Genomic DNA, 7,825 nt, shown 5'->3' with positions numbered 1-7,825 from the left:
TTTCAGCTACACAGTGTTTGAGGCCAGCTTAGGGTATACAAAACCCTGTTGAAAAACCATAAATAATCCTCTCCAAAACCAACAAACAGAAACTAACCTTATGCTAGTATGTCACATTTTTCTAAATAGCAATAAACTGATATTGGTGTACTTCAATTAATCTAAGTTATTCTGATTTTCCTCAAGTCTTCTTTCTGATCTGGGGTCCCATTCAGAATACCGAATTTCCTTTAAGCTTTCATGAATCCCCTAGCTGTTTAGTCCACGAGACTGAAGTCCCAATGTAGTGTTAGAGCCCTGGAGGATTCCTATAAAGCTGCTGGTCTTCGTCTTTAATCTACATTGGAATCCTGAAGAAATGGGTTCTAACACTAGCACAGGAATGCCTCAGCTACAGGATAGATGAGCTTGCCACCAAGAGTGAGATCAAGCAGGCAAAAAGCAAAGGCTTCCTTCTTCCATGTCCTTTTATGTGGGCTACCCAACAGAAAAAGTGTGGCCCATATTTAAGGTAGGTCTTTTCACTTCAAATGATCTGATCAAGAAAATATCCGACAGGTATACCATCAGTTTGGGTTTCAGTTGACTCCAAATATAGACACGTTGACACTCAAGATCAGCCAGCACGGTGATCCTGATGCTGGACTTGGTTACCTGTCCCCCTGCTAGGCTTTTACAAGGTTTTCACAGTAAAGTAACTTTCGTTCTTGACATGGTAGTGTATGCCTGTAACCCTAGCCCTAGAGAGGCTAATACCGGAGGATTGTGGGAAATTGGAAACAAGCCTGGTCTGAATGGTGAGTTCCAGGCCAACCTGGGCTGCAAGGTGAGACAAACAAAAAGGGCTGGTATGAGGCTCAGTTGATGGAGTGTCATCTAGCTGGTCTAAGGTCCTGGTTTTGATTGCCTGTGGTGGTATATGCCTGTAATCCCAGCACTTGTAACTAGTAGGCCCCCAGACCTTAGCAAAACTGACACAATGATGAAAGCATCAGTCAGGCCTTGGAATCCAGCACATTGACAGCAGCTAGCCGCTAAAACTAGAACAAAGACTTAATCCATCAAAGTGCACAGTTCTGGGAAAGTCCCTAGATGCACTAGCCTTGCTTTTTGGCTTCTGTAGTTCTGCCTCTGGCTAAGTTCTTGCTAACTGAGGTGTGTCCACCTAGAGGTGGGGTTTGTGTTTAAAATTCTCACCCTGAGAAAGGCCCAGGAGCTGCACTTGGGTCCCAAACACCCAGTGTAGTTTGCTGGCCAGTTAATAAAGACTTCCTATTGTCTGTCTGAGTGGTCTTCTCTGGCAAATACCTCACAACATTTCAAGGTGTGGACAGGGAGACCAGAAGTTCAAGGTTACCCTTGGCAGTGTAACAGATCTGAGACCAACCTAAGCTATAGTATACTCTGTTTTAAAAATAAATAAACCTCCAAGCGAATAAAAAGGTGCTTTCCCGGCTTCCACACTGGAAAGACCCACTGGTCCAGCCCACCCGATCTACCACCTTGAGGGATATGCCTGTTCCTCAGGACTGTGGGAACAAGATACCACACTGGTGGAAAAATTTGTTCTCGTGGTTCTAGACAAAGATGAAACCCTTTCAAAAATACCCCTACCAAAAAAATTTGTTTTTCCTGAAGTTTGAAACGTTTGTATATTTACTTATTAATATTTTCCATTTTCAGCCGTTTCTTTCACTATTGAACTATCTTATCTTCTTTTGAGGCAGTGTTCTCTATTCCCACTGTGGCTCTGGCTACACTGTGAGGACTGGAATTAAGGCATGCGCCACCACCTGGCTCTCATTTTCCAGACAGGGTTTCTCTGTAGCTTTGGAGCCTGTCCTGGAACTAGCTCTGTAGACCAGGCTGGCCTCGAACTCACAGAGATCCGCCTGCCTCTGCCTCCCGAGTGCTGGGATTAAAGGCGTGTGCCACCACCGCCCAGCTCTCATTCTTTTTTTATTAGCTACTCCCCCCCCCATTTAAACATTTTAGTCTTCTGTTTCCTAGCTTCACTGGAAGCTTTTCTCTGATGCTGCTAGTGTAAATGACAGCGACCAGAATCTTTCCCTTTCTTGGCTGTCAGTTAAGCTACTTACATACAGTTCAGCTTGCCTGTTTTGACATCTCTTTTGGTTTTTCTTTGGCTATGAAGGGAGCAACCTTTACTGAAGGTATAATTTAGCTCTCTTACCAGACTTTTAGGGTAGAAGCCCTCTGACTCGGCTAGTCTCCACAGACTAGGCACAGCCAGCCACCCTAACACACAATTAAAGAAGTAAGTCGTGGTGAAGGACACAGAAAGGAGGTAGCATGTCCACACAGGGAAGAACAGATAAAGGGACTCAGTGACCTCACGTCTGTCCTCGAGGGGCTCTCAGGAACTTTGGGAGCTTTAAGGTAAGGCAAACTGAGGTGGGTGGGATATGCACAGACAATAGACCCCGAGATTGCCGAGACTCTCTGGGGTCACTTCCTTTCTGGTTCTGGAAGGAATGTTGAAATTAATGCTGTAGGTACCCGGCGGGGCAGCCAGGGGTGGGGGGAGGTGGAGTGATAAACTCCGGAGAAGCTGCAATCTGGCTGTCAAGGCTACTGTACTGGTGGAGTGGGTGGGGATCTGTCCTGCAGCGCTCACTGATGTTTGGGGGTTTTGGTCCCTTGTCATAAACACTTTTATCCATGAGTCCTTGTTGCTCACGGAATCCAAGGTAACTGCAGCAGAGAGTGCTACTTTTCTGGTTGCTGTGACAACATTCCTCACAAAGCAACTCAAGGAAGGAAGGGTTCATCTTGTCTCATAGTTTGCGGCTGAATCCATCATGTCGGGGAAGGCGTGAGGTGTCTGGTCACATTGCATCCACACTCAGGAAGGGGTGAGAGATGAACGCTGGTGCTAATTTTGTTTTCTCCATTTCATTCAGTCTAGTTAGGATGAGTCTTCCCTTCTCAGTCCAGTGTGCAGACTTCAAGGACGTGCCCACAGGTCAGACCTCAGCTCTGTCTGGGAACTTCACCAGAGGTCACTCTCCTGCTGGGAGCCATAAGGATCAGCCCTGGGAGCGGGCCTCTCAGGCTACAGTAGTCTCTTAGCTGGTTTTATTATTTCCTGGGTGGTTTTAGGTGCTGTCAAGTTGGCAATTATTAACCACCTTCAGGGGGAAAAATGCAGGGCGCAATAGAGCTGTGGGTGCTAGGAATGGTGGTGCATGTCTCAAAAAAACAAACAATCAAAAAAAAAAGGATTAAAGATAGGGTTTTTTTTAATCTTCTGTGTGAGAGTTTTGCTTGAATGTGCACTATTTGTGTTTCTATTGTCTGAGGAGGTAAGAAGGGGGCTACAGGTTCTCTGCAGTTGGAGTTACAGATGTTTGTGACTCACCATGTGGGTTCTAGGTCCTAAATCCTTTTTTTTTTTTTTTTTGCAAGAACAAGTGGTCAGGCAGTGATGGCACATGCCTTTAATCCCAGCTCTCAGGATTAAAGAGAGGTAGAGACAAGTGGATCTCTGTGACTTCGAGGCCAGCCTGGTCTACAAGAGCAAGTTCCAGGACAGCTAGGACTGTTACACAGAGAAACCTTGTCTCAAAAAAAAAAAAAAAAAGAACAAGTGTCCTTAACCACTGGGCCATCTCTCTGGTGCCCGAAGTTCCCTTTTTGTGTAGCTTCTTCCTCTTTGGTATTCTGACTCTACCTTCTCAGACTTCCTGAATTCTGGTTTCTTTCTTCTCCACTCCCTGAGACTGTCATGGTCTGCTGAGGACAATTCTTCCTGATCAGGTTCTAGGATCCAGCTAAGTAGGAATGTAGGGCCATCAAGAAGCTTACCGCTTATTTCAGTTCTCTCTGGGGTCCTGGAGCCATGTTGGCTTTGTGGAATAGGCAAGGACAGAAGTTAAATGTGCTCTGTCCAGCTGGACTGGGAAAGGTGGGAGAGGAAAAGGGTTTTTTTGTTTGTTTGTTTGTTTGTTTGTTTTTGGTTTTTCGAGACAGGGTTTCTTTGTGTAGCTTTGGAGCCTGCCCTGGCACTCTCTCTGTAGACCAGGCTGGCCTCGAACTCACAGAGATTCACCTGCCTCTGCCTCTCGAGTGCTGGGATAAAGGGGTGTGCCACCACTGCCCAGCTTGAGAGGAAAAGTTTTAAAATTATATTTATTTATATGACCATGATGATATGTATCGGTGTTTTTCCTTTATTTATGCCTGTGCACCATGTCTATGCCTAGTGCCCCGGAGGCTGAAAGATCCCAGAACTGGTGATACAATCAAAAGCCACATCGGTGCTGAGATTTAAACCCAGTTCTTCTGGAAGATCAGCCAGTACTCTTAACAGAAGAGCTATCACCCTCGCCCCTATATTTTTAATCGTGTGTGTGCATATGTATCTGAGGGCGCGATTGTGCACATACATTTGCACATGGCCTTCAGAGGCCAGAGAAGGGCACAAGACCTCCTGGAGCAAGGTCTTGTTGCAGGCAAGCATGAGCCACTGATGTGGGTGCTGAGAACTGAACCAGGGTTCTCAGGAAGAACAACAGATGCTTAACCCCTGAACCATTCCTCCAGCCCCCAACATAGTTTTTAAAGTTCGGTTTGGAAGCGGAAGACCCATCCCCCTCACCTTCGCTGTTTCCTTCTCCTCATTTTTCTTCCACTCCAGTGCCGCCTTCTCTTCCTGTCGCCTGTCCATCCAGATGTGGCCTGTCGATCCAGATGTGGCCTGTCGATCCAGATGTGACCTGTAGATCCAGATGTGGCACTCTCCACTGCCCTTCAAGTACCACGCCTGCCTGCCTGCCACCGTGCTTCCCACCATACCAATAACAGATGTTCTACATCTGGATTGTAAGCCAGTCCTAGTGAAATATTTTCCTTTGTAAGAGTTGCTGTCACCAGGTGGTGGTGCCCACTCATACCTTTAATCCCAGCACTCAGAAGGCAGAGAAAAGCAGATCTCTGTGAGTTCAAGGCCAATCCAGTCCACAGAGTGGGTTCCAGGATAGTCAAGGCTGTTACACAGAGAAACCCTATCGAGGAAGAAAAAAAGAGTTGCAGTGGCTCTGGTGTCTCTTCACAGCAATAGAAGCCTTAGCTAAAAGTGTGGAAGGCGTGAGGTGTTTGGTCACATTGCGTCCACACTCAGGAAGGGGTGAGAGATGAGCGCTGGTGCTAATTTTGCTTTCTCCACTTCATTCAGTCTAGGACCCAAGCCACAGTTAAGACAAGTCTTCCCACCTCAATCAATCCAGCCTGCAAAGTTCACAGATGTGCCCAGAGGTTGGTCTTAGATGTGCTTTTTATTATCTTCCTGGGTGATTTTAGGTGCTGTCAAAATGGCAGTTAGTAAGCATCCTCACTGTACAAGTTAGGATTTCTATTGCTGTGAGAGACACTGACCACGGCAGCGCTTATGAAGGAAAATATTTAACTAAAGGGGCTCCCTTACAGTTTCAGACTTCCAGTAGACTATCGTCATCATGGCAGGGAGTGAGGTGGCATGCAGGCAGATGTGGTACTGCAGGGGCACTGGGAGTCCTACATCTTGCAGGCAATAGGGAGTTGTCATACAGGGTGGTGTCCTGAGCATGGGAAACCCCAAAGCCTGCCCCCACAGCGACACACTTCCTGCAACAAGACCATACTCACTTCAACAAAGCCACACTTCCTAATAGTGCTCTTCCCTGTGAGATTCTGGGAGCCAATTACATTCCAACAACCACACACAGGAAGAAAATGCAGGCCAAAGCAGAACTGGAGATGCTAGGTGTGGTATGTGCTGTAGTTTTCGCTTTTGGAAAGCGGGAGATCACAAGTTCAAGGTCAGCCTGCTCTGCAAAGCTAGGAATTGGGTACAGAACTAGGAATTAAATGTAGGGGTAAGGAGTTTGCCTAGACTAGGGGGAGATAAAAATTCTTTGAATTTTGGGCTGTGGGTTATTACTGAGCTTAATTATTTCAGCTTTTTTCTCTTCTAGTTTGACCCCTAAACTCTCTATCTTCTCCCCCTCTTATCTGTGTGTGGAAATGATCAGGGGGCTTCTTCTGCCATGGCAAGCCCTACTTGAGTAGTCTCCCTCTATAGGCCTGGCTTCAATAATTCAGAAAGTTAGCCTTTCACAACCTTCTGTCTTTTCCTTTCCATTCATCAATGAGTTCTCCTCCTCCTCCTAGTTGAGACTGTCTTACTACATAGCCCAGGCTGAACCTCTTTCTGCTGCCCCCCACATGATGGAGTTAAAAGCAAACACCAGTACCACAAAGATTTGAGTGTCTTTTAACTTTAATTTTCACATAGTAACTGGACATGCTTGTGGAGAGGCGTGGTAGCACAGCCTGGTGAGTAACAATCCGGTCAGAATAACTAACATTTCCATCACCTCAGATGCCACAGTTGTTTGCTGGAAAATTCCAAATCCTCTCCATTTAAAACCCTTGGCTATTCTAGGTAAAACCTGCTATCTGTTGGTTGATTCAATACTGCTGAGAGCGTGACAGAATTCTGGCTTGTTTTACCACTGTCTAGATAAGGCATGCACAACCCTGTCAGTTCTGAAAGCAGATCCATCCACAGAAGAAGGCATCTGTGTGAACCTGGAAGTAGGTGTCAACTACAGCAGCTTCCCTTGTGTGTTCCGTGGGAGAAAGGACATATAAATGACAGGATGCCCATAAAACAGTGTATTGTGCAATGGTAACAACGAAGGACAAAAGTAACTACACCCCCGTGGCTGAACCTTGAATGTTTTGTATTGAGTGAAGGAAGACTGACCCCCAAAGCAGGAACATCTTTCTAACATAAGGAACCAGGTGACTAACCAGGGAAGGGCAGGGAGGAGGGCCTGACCAGCAGGGGCCTTGTGGGGCTACTGAAGCATGGGCAGCGTTTTGGATATGTGCTGGGTCCCACGGGGGGTTCCACTATAATGCATTGTTATTTGTGTGTTGTTAGAAGTTTGTTCCTTTTGTGCAGTCTGCTATTTCTCACAACAGAAAAGGCCAGCTAGAGGTACACTGTGAGAGTCTGTCCTAAAAACAACACAAACCAGTAGTGGTGGTGCATGCCTGTAATCCCAGCACTGGGGAGGCAGAGGCAGGAGAATCTCTGAGTTTGAGGTCAGCCTGGTCCACAGAGTAAGTTCAGGGACAGATAGGTGTACCCAGAAAAACCCTGTCTGGAAAAATAAAGTGGAAAAAACACAAAAAACAAAAAAAACCCTAAAACCTAAACCATTTTAGTTATTTTAGGGTGTGTAGTGAATGAATTTGTATTTCCCTTCCTGACACTGGAATAAACAGCATTACCACAGTGGCATCTAGAAGGAAGAGTTTGTTTGGATTTAGGGCTCCAGCGAGGTAAGGGTTTGTCAGGTAGGGAAGCATAGTGTTTGGAACAGGAAGCTGAGGGGCCACATGTCAACCCCAAGCACAGAGCAGAGAGAGCAAACTGGAAGTGAGGAAGCAAACTCTCAAAGCCCGCCCCCAGCAGTAACTTCCTCCAGCAAGGCTGGAGCTCCTGCACCTTCCCAGACAGCACCAACCACTCAGATGCCACAGGTCCACCGGGGACAGTTTTCATTTCCGTTATTGCACCTAATTAGTAGGAAGTAGCTTTTTCATTTGTCTTTATCAACTTGGATTTTCTCTTTTCTGAAATGTCTCTATTTTGTCCATTTATTTATTGGGTTACCTGTCACTTTGGTGGTTCTAACGTTTGTTCTGAGGAAAGGCTTTCCCTCTCTCTCAGTCTGTTTTTAATGAATATATAAAAATAAGTTTTATGATGATGCCTTTGTGTGTGTGTGTATTCTCTCTCCCTCCCTCCCTC

Source organism: Microtus ochrogaster, unplaced genomic scaffold, assembly GCF_000317375.1.
Source record: "Microtus ochrogaster isolate Prairie Vole_2 unplaced genomic scaffold, MicOch1.0 UNK24, whole genome shotgun sequence".
In the NCBI taxonomy this organism is placed as follows: Eukaryota; Metazoa; Chordata; class Mammalia; order Rodentia; family Cricetidae; genus Microtus; species Microtus ochrogaster.
The sequence above is the reverse complement of the archived record's forward strand: the minus strand, read 5'-3'. Positions refer to the sequence as shown.